Source organism: Hemicordylus capensis, chromosome 17 (assembly GCF_027244095.1).
Source record: "Hemicordylus capensis ecotype Gifberg chromosome 17, rHemCap1.1.pri, whole genome shotgun sequence".
NCBI lineage: Eukaryota > Metazoa > Chordata > Lepidosauria > Squamata > Cordylidae > Hemicordylus > Hemicordylus capensis.
The window spans coordinates 2,992,475-3,003,268 of record NC_069673.1 but is presented as its reverse complement, the minus strand read 5'-3'; positions in this window follow the sequence as shown (position 1 = coordinate 3,003,268).

Genomic DNA, 10,794 nt, shown 5'->3' with positions numbered 1-10,794 from the left:
TTAAAAAACACCCGTGCATGCTCCAAGGACAGTGCTTCTGATCGCCTGCAGAGCGCTTTGTGCCCCCAAGTGGAACAAAGAGGGGTTCAGCATGATTGAAGGGCAAAGTGCTTCTGAGCAGCTATAGAGTGCCTTTCTCCCTGAGTGGAACAAAGAGGGCTTTTTTTTTTTTTTAAGCATGAGGGCAAAGTAACAGGGATTCCCAGATGTTGCTGACTACAACTCCCATAACCCCCCGCTGGGGATGCTGGGAGTCGTAGTCAACAACATCTGGGAATCCCCGTTAGAGGGAACACTGCACACTTTCCCCCGAGTGGAACACAGGTGTTCTTAAAAACAGTTATCATCAGGGGGTCAAGTGCTTCTGAGCCTTCCCCCTAAAGTGGAACAAACGTGCTTTAAGAAACCAGTTATCATCTAGGGACAAAGTGCACATCCAGAGTGCCTTCAGTGGAACTCTGTGTGTGTGTGTGTGTGTGTGTGTGTGTGTGTGTGTGTGGAGAGAAGGAGCGTAAACGAAAGGCAAAGTGTTTCCAAACGTATGCAGAACGCACTTCCCCATGAGTCAGTGTGGAAGTTTTTAAAAAGGATCGATGGGCATGCAGTGCTTCTGAGCATGTCCAGAGTTCAATGCTTCTTGAAGAGCTGCCGAATTTCCCTGCGTGAAAGCTGAGGGCTTGTATGTGATGGCCTAAAGGAGAAGGGCTTTCTGAGCACATCCCAAGTGACTTTCCTTTCTGACAGGAGCCGCTGAGCATGTGGCGAAGCTTCTCCGTGCATTTGCACGCCTCTGGAGGGTGCCATCTTTTGTTTGTTTATTTTAAAACGCACACACACACACAGAGTTGTGTGTTAAGTCAGGCAACAGCCACGCTGAATGCACACATGCCTTCTGGCTCTGCCTTCCTTGCAGGGCTGTTGTAAGGATGCAGAGGCACGTGAAGGAGCGCTCACGTGCTGCAAGAACACTGTTGCAGCCATGTGGCTGACGTGTCCACGTCCTCCTGGGGGGAGAGCGCGGCGCTTTGGCACTCTTCCTCGGAGCCCAATTAAGGCCCGGCGGGGGAGAGGAACGCGCTTGTCTCTCCTGGCAAGGGCTCCTCGTTCCACCTCTCCAGAGAGGCCCACCCACGCTCGGTTTGTGGCAGGGATTGCTTTTTGCTCAGTTCCCACCAACCGGCCTGTTCCCCTTTTTCGGAGGCTCCCCTGCAAAGAGTTCCCACGCAACAGATTTCCGCGGCGGGTTCCAGGATTCAATGGCAGAGCGGGGTCACGCTCTCTCCTTGCACCGCGCCTCCCGCCGGGGTCGCAGCGGGGCCCTCCCAATTAGCGCAGCCTCGGGCCCCCCCCCCCCAGCGCTGGGCGAGGACGCGAGGCATCAAGCAATGCCCGCCCCCCCGAACCGCTTGATCTCGAGTCGAACCGAAGTTTGGACGTGAAGAAAGTGGGGGGAAAGAAACGGACGCGGGGCTGGAAACCTCCCCGTGCAACCCGTTCGGCTCCAGCTTTTGGCAGGGAAGCGGGCCTAGCAGGGTTGCTATGGCAACAGGAAGGCGGCCTATATTATTTTTAATAAAAGAAGAGCAGTTGAGGTTCAGAACTCGGAGGAGGATGGTGACGAACGCCATTGCCAGTGGCGCCGGCGAGCGGAGGGGGAGGGCAAGGCTGCACCGGGGTGTGCTTGGGCCTGGTTCAAACATGGTCTCAATCCCCACTTGCTCACTAGTTGTACCTCTATAATGCCAGTTCATTGGAGAACCTGTTCTTTCACTCTGTCTCCTGGGCATGTACAGAGTGCCTTTCCCCCCTGAGTGGAACTATCTGTCTATGGAAATTTAAATGTCTCTGAGCATCTACAGAAGGCACTTCCTCATGAGTGGGCGTGAAGGCGGGGAACGCCTGTGGGCACAGTGCATGTGCAGAGTTCCGTGCTTCTTGAATCCTTGATGCTGGTCAGGGCGGGCTTTTCATGAGGCAAGGTGAGGCAGTCAGGCTCAAGAGGCAGACGACAGGGCCACCCACAGGGTGGAGAGGTGTCCCACACTGCTGCCATCAGAGCAGCTCTTGGGATGTGGACCGATCCGACCCTTGCAGGCTTCGCAAGAAACACCTTTCCTCAGACTGCTGGCAAAGCTTGCAAGGAGAGAAGTGGAGGCGAACATAGGAAGCTGCCATATACTGAGTCAGACCCTTGGTCTATCTAGCTCAGTATCATCTTCACAGACTGTCAGCGGCTTCTCCAAGGTTGCAGGCAGGAGTCTCTCTCAGTCCTATCTTGGAGATGCTGCCAGGGAGGGAACTTGGAATTTTCTGCTCTTCCCAGAGCGGCTCCATCCCCTGAGGGGAATATCTCACAGTGCTCACACATGTAGTTTCCCATTCAAATGCAAACCAGGGCAGACCCTGCTTAGCAAAGGGGACAATTCATGCTTCCTACTAAAAGACCAGCTCTCCTCTTCCAAAGGAAAGTTCAGGGCCTCCACAGCCCCTGGGACCCCTGAAATCCTCTTTAGTCTGGTGTGGTTGTCTGGCCAAGCATGCTTAATTTGCAGGGCCTCCAAATGCCTTTAGGCCCAGGCTCCCAAATTACCTAGGTGCACCTCTGGTTCAGAATCAGAGATCTGGCAGCATCTCCAGGTAGGACTGGGCGAGCCTCCTACCTGAAGCCTTGGAGAAGCCACTGCCAGTCCGTGTAGACAAGACTGAGCTTGATGGACCGTCTGAGGGGCCTCTACCCAAGTTCCCTTCTAAAATGTACACAGCTACATACCAAGACATGTACCTGTGTACGGAGATCTGAACCAAAGGTACAACCTAATGTCTGAACAGGCCTTCTGTGTACACTGTATGCATGCATAATTCGATTTAGGGCTGTTCGTGCAAGATCCCCCAAAAGATGGGAAGGCAGTCAACCCAAGGATCCATGGGAATCTCCCAGCCCCACTTCCTCAAACTGGCAGGACAACGCAGCGTTTCTACCCCAGTCTTAACCGAGGTAGGAGGAAAAAGAGCCCCCTCATGCCTTTCTCCTCCGGTCGTGTGAATGCACGCAGCCCTTGCACTCGGTAGAATGCTGCCATGCCCACCTGCCCCCACATGGCTACTACCATTGAGTTCCATGGCCAGAGAGGCCAGCAGGGAGCAAACACTTCTCTCATGAGACCTCCCCAGGCTTACCAGGGGGGTGCAGTGCATGCTGGGAAGGCAGGGGCAGATTTGGAAGACCATCCACAGCAGGGCGGGACTTGCCACCCCCAATTTCAGTGGCTTCTGCCCCACTATTGCTCGTATGCAGAAACCTATCCAGTTATTCACACCCTGGGCCAGTTCAGATGTGTGCTGGCCGGCCACACAGGATCAGGGACGTGTGCACACCGTTGAGTATTCTTCCCATTCCCTACTTCCCATTTAGTGTGCACATGTCCTTATTGTGTGGGGGTGTCTGGGAAATGGGGTACAGTCTGAACTAGCCCATAATGTTTTAAAGCACACATTTGGTGGGGCATGCTCTCTGTACCCTGCATTTGAGGGAGCGTATACCCAGGTGTGCTTTTAATACGAGCAGTCATTTACCCAAAAACATATACATGTATTCAGACTCCTGTACAATTGCGATATACTGTACAGTGTGCTGTTTTCACAGAGTTTTTAATCTCTTGGGCATGTCGGTGTGTTTGTTTCAGGGCGGCTCTGTGTACAAAGAGGAAAGCTGTGCCGTTTGCACTGTGACAGAGGTCCTCCACCTCTGGTCCCCAGATGTTGCTGGACTACAACGCCCATCATCCACAGACACCACTGGGCCCACATGGGACCACTAGCCTCCTCCAGCCAGGGCTCAGTTAGACAAGCCAGGTCGGCTCCTTCATCCACGATCCAGTCATGGATGACTTGGGTCTTCTTTTGGACCGACCTGGCGTGACAAAGGCGTGTGGGTCGGTTCAGTGGGGAGTTGGAACCACCCCTGGAGGCCCGAGAGCTGACAGGTCAGCCAGAAGGGGAAACAGTAATCAGACCACTCGACTCCCTTCCCCTGTGTCAACAGCTTGACACAAACCACTGGAACAAACAAACAAAACTGAAACTGAAACTGGAGGACGTTGTCCATAACTTCCCCTCCGACTTCAGCCCCACACCAAAGACCCAGTCCCTTTTGGTGGCCGGCTTCGGCAGCCCGCCTACTAGTACCTGCAGCGGCGGCTACGCCTCTCAGCTAGCCCCCCCAGTTTTAACACACAGTCCCCAAATGGGAACAAACCCAGCTCCCGAAACTGACTCATCCTTTATGTCGTGTGAACTGTTCTCATGTCTCCCAGTGACTATGGAAAACCATCCTGGGTGTTTTTCACGCAGCAGGCTTTACCGCAAGTTTACCACGAGTTCAGAGTTGCCCCTCAAAAAAAACAACAACGCCAAAAGTGGAATTTTTTAAAGCCCGGATATAGACTCTTAACGTGCAATGAAAAACCCGAACCGTGCATCCAGTGCTCCCCGATAGCTCGCAGCAGGGACTACTTTGGGGTAAATCTGGCTGATATGGGAACACACACCTTCCGTTCTGGAGGAAATGCAAACTAAAAGCCCTGTGTGGGAAACCCCCAGGAGATCGGAATGGCTTGACAGTCTGAAAAATATGGGCGAGTGGGGGGAATCTAAATTAGAGTCCCCATTCAAATGCAACCAGGGTGGACCCTGCTTAGCAAAGGGGGCAATTCATGTCTACAACCACACCTGGAGTACTGCGTACAATTCTGGTCACCTCATCTAAAAAAGGACATTGTAGAGCTGGAAAAGGTGCAGAAGAGGGCAAGATGATCACCTTTCTTATGAGGCAAGGCTACAGCACCTGGGGCTATTTAGTTTAGGAAAAAAAGACAACTGCGGGGAGACAAGATAGAGGTCTCCCATTCACATGCAAACCAGGGTGGACCCTGCTTAGCTAAGGGGACAAGTCACACCTGCTACCACAAGACCAACTCTCTGCCAGCTGTCCTGGAGTAATAATCACACCCATGTTCCCAAGAGGTCACTCCAAGTCACTCCAGGAGGGCTGGCAAACCTGTAAAACCCAGATGTAGACCCTGCCCTGAGAGCCAGCAAGAGGGAAAGCTTTTTGGGGACTGGATTGCGCCACATCAGGAAGCAGGTGGAGAGGGATGAAAAGATGGATTTGCATCCCGGCCCAAACAAACAAAAAATATCCCTGCACACAGAAAACTAAGATGTCAAGACGGAATCAAGAAGAAGGGCTCAGCCTAGCCTTCTCTCTGCCCTGCTAGCTTTCCAAATGCAAGGGTTGGGTTGGGTTTTTAATATGAGGGCGCCCAAATACTCCATACTCGTAACCCCAAGTGATACAGACTAGGACCAATTGTGTGCTGTCATTCCACACACGCATGTAATCCAAAGCGGTACAGAGTCTGGGTCTTGTTTCTGCTGGTGGCATAAACCACGAGTTTGGTCTCCTAGCCTGGCAGGAACCAGGACAGGCTGAGGTCCTGGGAGAAACTGACGCGACAGTCATGTGAAAGCACAAGACCGATGCAGTCAGCTGGCCACCACACCTTCAACCTGCAATTGGTTTTGAGTGCAAATGTGCAGCCCGGGGAGGGAAGAAAAGAGCGTCTCCGTGTGACTCCTCCAACAGTTTCCATTTCAGACTCTCCAGCAGAGAATTCCCCATCCTGTGCGGTCAAATGCATCAAGCCATTAATCGACAGAAACACAGAAAGAAGAAGCTTCTCTCAAAATAGATTCTAAAAAAAGATGCAGGATGTGGAAGAAATCTGTACTTTTGAAAGGCAGGGGGAACTCTTCAGAGTTTGCAGAACGGGTTACGTCCGGCCGTGGCTGGTAGCAGACGTTGCCTGCGCTGGGCCTTGCCGAGGGTGGGGGATCTGCTAAGAGCCGGAGCTACCAGGGTGGCTCTCGCTTGGCATGGGCTATAGCCAAGTGGGAGTGAGGGTGTGTTCTTTCGGAGCTTGCCAAGCAAAGAAAAGGCTCATTCACACAATCAAAAGCTGGGTCAGAGGAGTGTCTCTGGGGAGGCAGCAGAATCCTGAAGCAGGAAACTGGACAATGAAACTGGATGTCGGACCCGCTGTGTGTGGTTAAGCTCGCAAACGGGGCCACATGGCCCCATTTGGGAGGGAGCTCAATCGGCTAGCGCTGCGTTCTCAGTGTGGCCAAGCAAAATCACACACCCCGCATTGGCCGTCAGACATGGGGCGGGGGGAGAGTCTTGGGCACAAGGTGTGGCCCCTGATTGGTGGTGGCCCAGGTCCTTGGAACCCGTTCACCCAATGGTGGCTCCGCCCCTGAAACCACGCCCCCTGTGTCTCACGCCAGACTTGGAGGACATGTCTGGGGCTCAAGGCGCGGCCCCTAAGGGGTGGCGGCCCGTGTTCATTGAACCCGTTTGCTCAGTGGTGGCTCCGCCCCTGCATGTTACACCTCTTTGAAACCAGTTGCACTGGCGGCTGCTGCTGCTGTGTTTCTGGGCAAGATACAAAGCGCTCGTAAGTACCTTTAAAGCCCTAAAAGACCCCCAACACACATGACGGTCATCGGGAGAGAGAGGTCCATTTCCAGATGCTGCCAGCTTCCCTAGTGGCAACTTGGGATCAGGCCTTCTCTGTAGTCGCTCTGCAGATATCATTAGCAGCTTTTAAAAGAGCCCGGAAGGTGCATTTGTTTAGCCTGGCCTTTAGAGGTTTTTAAATGGTTTTAGTGTTTAATTGCTTTAATGGGTTATTTATTTTGCTTTTATTCCCATGAACCACCTCGCTCCAGCTGTGTTAGGCAGTATAAAACTTAGTAAATAAATAAAAGGAAGGGACATAAGCCACCCAATGGTGCAGCGGGGAAATGACTTGTCTAGCAAGTCAGAGGTTGCCGGTTCGAATCCCCGCTGGTCTGTTTCCCAGACAATGTGAAACACCGATACCAGGCAGCAGCGATATCGAAAGGTGCTGAAAGGCATCATCTCATAGTGCGCAGGAGGAGGCAATGGTAGACCCCTCCTGTATTCTACCAAAGACAACCACAGGGCTCTGTGGTCACCACCGACTCGGCAGCACACTTTAGCTTTAGGTAGCTTGAGGTAGCAAGTATGAAACCAGGTCCACCCTGGTTTGCATTTGAACGGGAGACTACAGGTGTGAGAACTGTACGATCTTCCCCTTAGGGGATGAAGCCGCTCTGGGAAGAGCAGAAGGGTCCCAGTTCCCTCCCTGGCAGCATCTCCAAGATAGGGCTGAGGGAGACTCCTGTCTGCAACCTTGCAGAAGCTGCTGCCAGTCTGTGTAGACAACACTGAGCTAGATGGACCAATGGTCTGACTCAGTAGAAGGCAGCTTCCTATGTTCCCTAAGCTGGTCATACCAAGCAATGCTACCGTGTAAAAACTGAAAGAGGATGGATGCCAGTTCAGAGGACGCAGCTCCAAAAGGAGGAAAGCAAAGATACTACCTCTGCCCCACAGATCCCTCGCTCTGCAGGGGCCAGGGTTCCCCTGCCGAGGGGAGTGATTCTTAAACCAGTTCCAGCCAATCTGGAGTACATATGACCTTCCACAAAGCCATCCAAGAACATGTGCATTCTGGCCAGCAGGTGGCGCAAAGGTCACAGGTTAAATTCTAATCCATGTCTTGGTCTCAGGCTGAGAATTTTGTTACCATATTTAGGTTTCCCAGGGAGTGGATGATTATTTCTGCAGAGAAACTGGAACAATGCACCCGCCCATTCTGCTCTGCCTTCTCCAGCGCTGGCAGTTTGATAACTGCAGGAATACAATTGCAGGCAGGAGGGATGGAAGGAGAACCAGCCTTAGGAGCCAAAGAATCGCCAAGAAAGCTATTTCATTTTAAAGGCTGCCGGGTGCAGAGAGACGGAGGGCTTTGAATCCCTTTCTCCTCATACTAAGAGGTTGGAATCACCCACAGATCAGAGTAAACCTGCCAGAGGGGGTGGGGGAGAGAACTGGGAGAAAATCTGGCTTTTCTCCCCATTCCCCCCCCCCCAATTTTAAAAATGTTTTTTGGCAGAAAAGAAAGCACTTTTTCATGGTGCACTTACACAATTTACTTGTGGAACTGACTGTCACAAGCTGTGGTGATGTGTATACATTCAGCAGAATCAAGCGTTTCCTTCAGGCTGCAGGGGGCCTGGATTGCATGTTTGAATGCTACTCCATGTTTTTAAACAAACAAACAAACAAAACAAACAAAGATAATAAATAAAACACTTCCCGGACGCATATTGTGTTGGGAGAAGTGTGTAGGTTGGCCACTGGATGCTAGATAGACCCAGGTCTGCGTCACCAAGGCCAGGGTTTGTGTTCATGAGAAGCAAATAGAGCCACCATGTACAGGAGCAGTCTACAGTTGAGCACCAAATGCTGAGGGCAACCAAAAGAGAATGGCTATTCCCATCATGCCCTGCTTGTGGGCTTCTCAAGAGTGTCTGGCTGGCCAGAGCTGGAGACCTAATGCTAAACTAGATGGCCCTTCTTCAGTCTGAACTAGCCATGAGACTCATCTTCCTTGCAGGAGGGTAGCCCACTCCATAGGCAGGCATTTTAATTGCTATATTTCCATCTCACTTTTCTTTCAACAGGCTTAAAGTAGTATGCACAGTTCTCCCTCCAAGCACTTCATCTTCACAACAACCCTGTGAGGTAGATTCAACTGAGAAATAAAAACTATTCAGACATTATGTTCAGGGGTGACATTAGGACAGCTAGTCTGGGGGAGCAAAGGGGTTTGGCAAAGAGCGTTATTAGGGGTGTGAGAATTTGCTATATATCAAATACTTAGAGAGATCAGGTCATTAATGTTGTCAGTTTATTTACCTTGTTAATGAAGCTTGCTTGACGTCCTCAAACTTATTCAGAAAATGATCCAGATTCCTCTTAGAAAAGACAATCTTTCTGCATTAGGTCATCCTTCCGGTCTGCTTTCTGGGCTAGTTTTCTCTTCCTGTCCAAGGAACATAGGAAGCTGCCTTCTACTACCGAGTCAGACCTTTGGTCCATCTAGCTCAGTATTGTCTACCCAGACTGGCAGCAGCTTCTCCAAGGTTGCAGGCAGGAATCTCTCTCTCTCAGCCCGATCTTGGAGATGCTGCCAGGGAGGGAACTTGGAACCTAGATGCTCTTCCCAGAGCGGCTCCATCCCTTAAGGGGAATATCTTCCAGTGCTTATTACACATGTAGTCTCCCATTCATAATGCAACCAGGGTGGACCCTGCTTAGCTAAGGGGACAAGCCATGCTTGCTACCACAAGTCCAGCTCTCTTCTCCTGGATCCTTGGTCTATCTAGCTCAGTATCGTCTACACAGACTGGCAGAGGCTTCTCCAAGCTTGCAAGCAGGAGTCTCTCTCTGCCCTATCTTGGAGATGCTGCCAGGGAGGGAACTGGGAACCTAGATGCTCTCCCCAGAGTGGCTCCATCCCCCCAGGGGAGTATCTTACACACGTTGTCTCCCATGCAAATGCCAACCAGGGCAGACCCTGCTTAGCAAAGGGGGCAATCCATGCTGGCCTCCACAAATCCGGCTCTCCTCCACGTGGCAGGAAAGACTGGGGTGGGGACCGAGAGCGGTCAGGCCAGCTGCAAACCGCAGGAGATCACCCTGTACTCCACTGGATCACGTCATCTCACCCAGCCCAGTTCCTGGCCAGGAAGGAAGCTAAAGGCTTGGGCTGGCTCCTGGGAGGAGGCTGCTGCTGCTGCCTGCCTGGGATCATTGGCTTCTGCTGCTTCTTCCAGTCGAGGAGGGAGTGGACAAGGCTTCTGCAAATAATGAATGCAAGCCATAAGAGACTAGGACTGTATTGTCAGATACTCTGCTCTCAAGTACCAGTCCGGTGGGCTGGAGATCAAAAGGGGGAGCAGGAAATGTTTCCGGGGGGACGACACCCTCTACCCCTTCCCCTCCCCGCCGCTCCCCGCTTTGGTGCCGTCCCTGGTTATGTTGTCCCTGTAGTCAGAACTCTGCCCGCATGTGCCTATGTGTGAATGACTGCACCCCTGCCAACTGAGCAAAGAGGCAGCTTTTCAAAGTGGTGATTCTCTTTATTTAGCAGGGGGAGAGCAACTGGCCCTATCCATCCCCAGCACAGCATCCCTCCAGTGGCTGTTGCTGGGGTCTGCCTTATGTTTCTTGTTTAGATTCTCTTATATTTATCAGGGGGAGAGCAACTGGCCCTATCCATCCCCAGCACAGCATCCCTCCAGTGGCTGTTGCTAGTGTCTGTCTAATTTTTATTTTCTAGATTGTGAGCCCTTTGGGGACAGGGAGTCATCTTTAGTTATTACTGTTTTTCTATGTACATTGCTTTGAGAACTTATGTTGAAAAGCAGTATATAAATATTTGTAGTAGTAGTAGTAGTAGTAACTTCTGTGTTCTTTGTAAAAGTGAACCTGGGCACAGACCCCCCTCAAATGCACGGCGATACAGAAAGGAAGCGTACTGCTGTGACTCCATCCCACCCGAGGCGAATGTCCGTATCTGTGTACACTGTGCAGGGATTGTCTGAGGGTCGAGCGTAACATGTGAAGAGGGCTACAGCAACCGACTCCACGCCACTTGATGAGTTTCATGGCCGAGTGGGGATTGGAATCTGGGCCCCCTCCCAGTCACAGGCTTAAAGTGGCCAGGCTTAAACTCCGTTATCGTATAAGACTGAAGCAGGCCTAACTGTTTTGTGGCCTCTGTCCACAGGCAAAATTATGCTTATGTCTTTGAGAAGGGACGTCCACAAGAACTGTGCAAAGAATTTGGTCAGGAAACC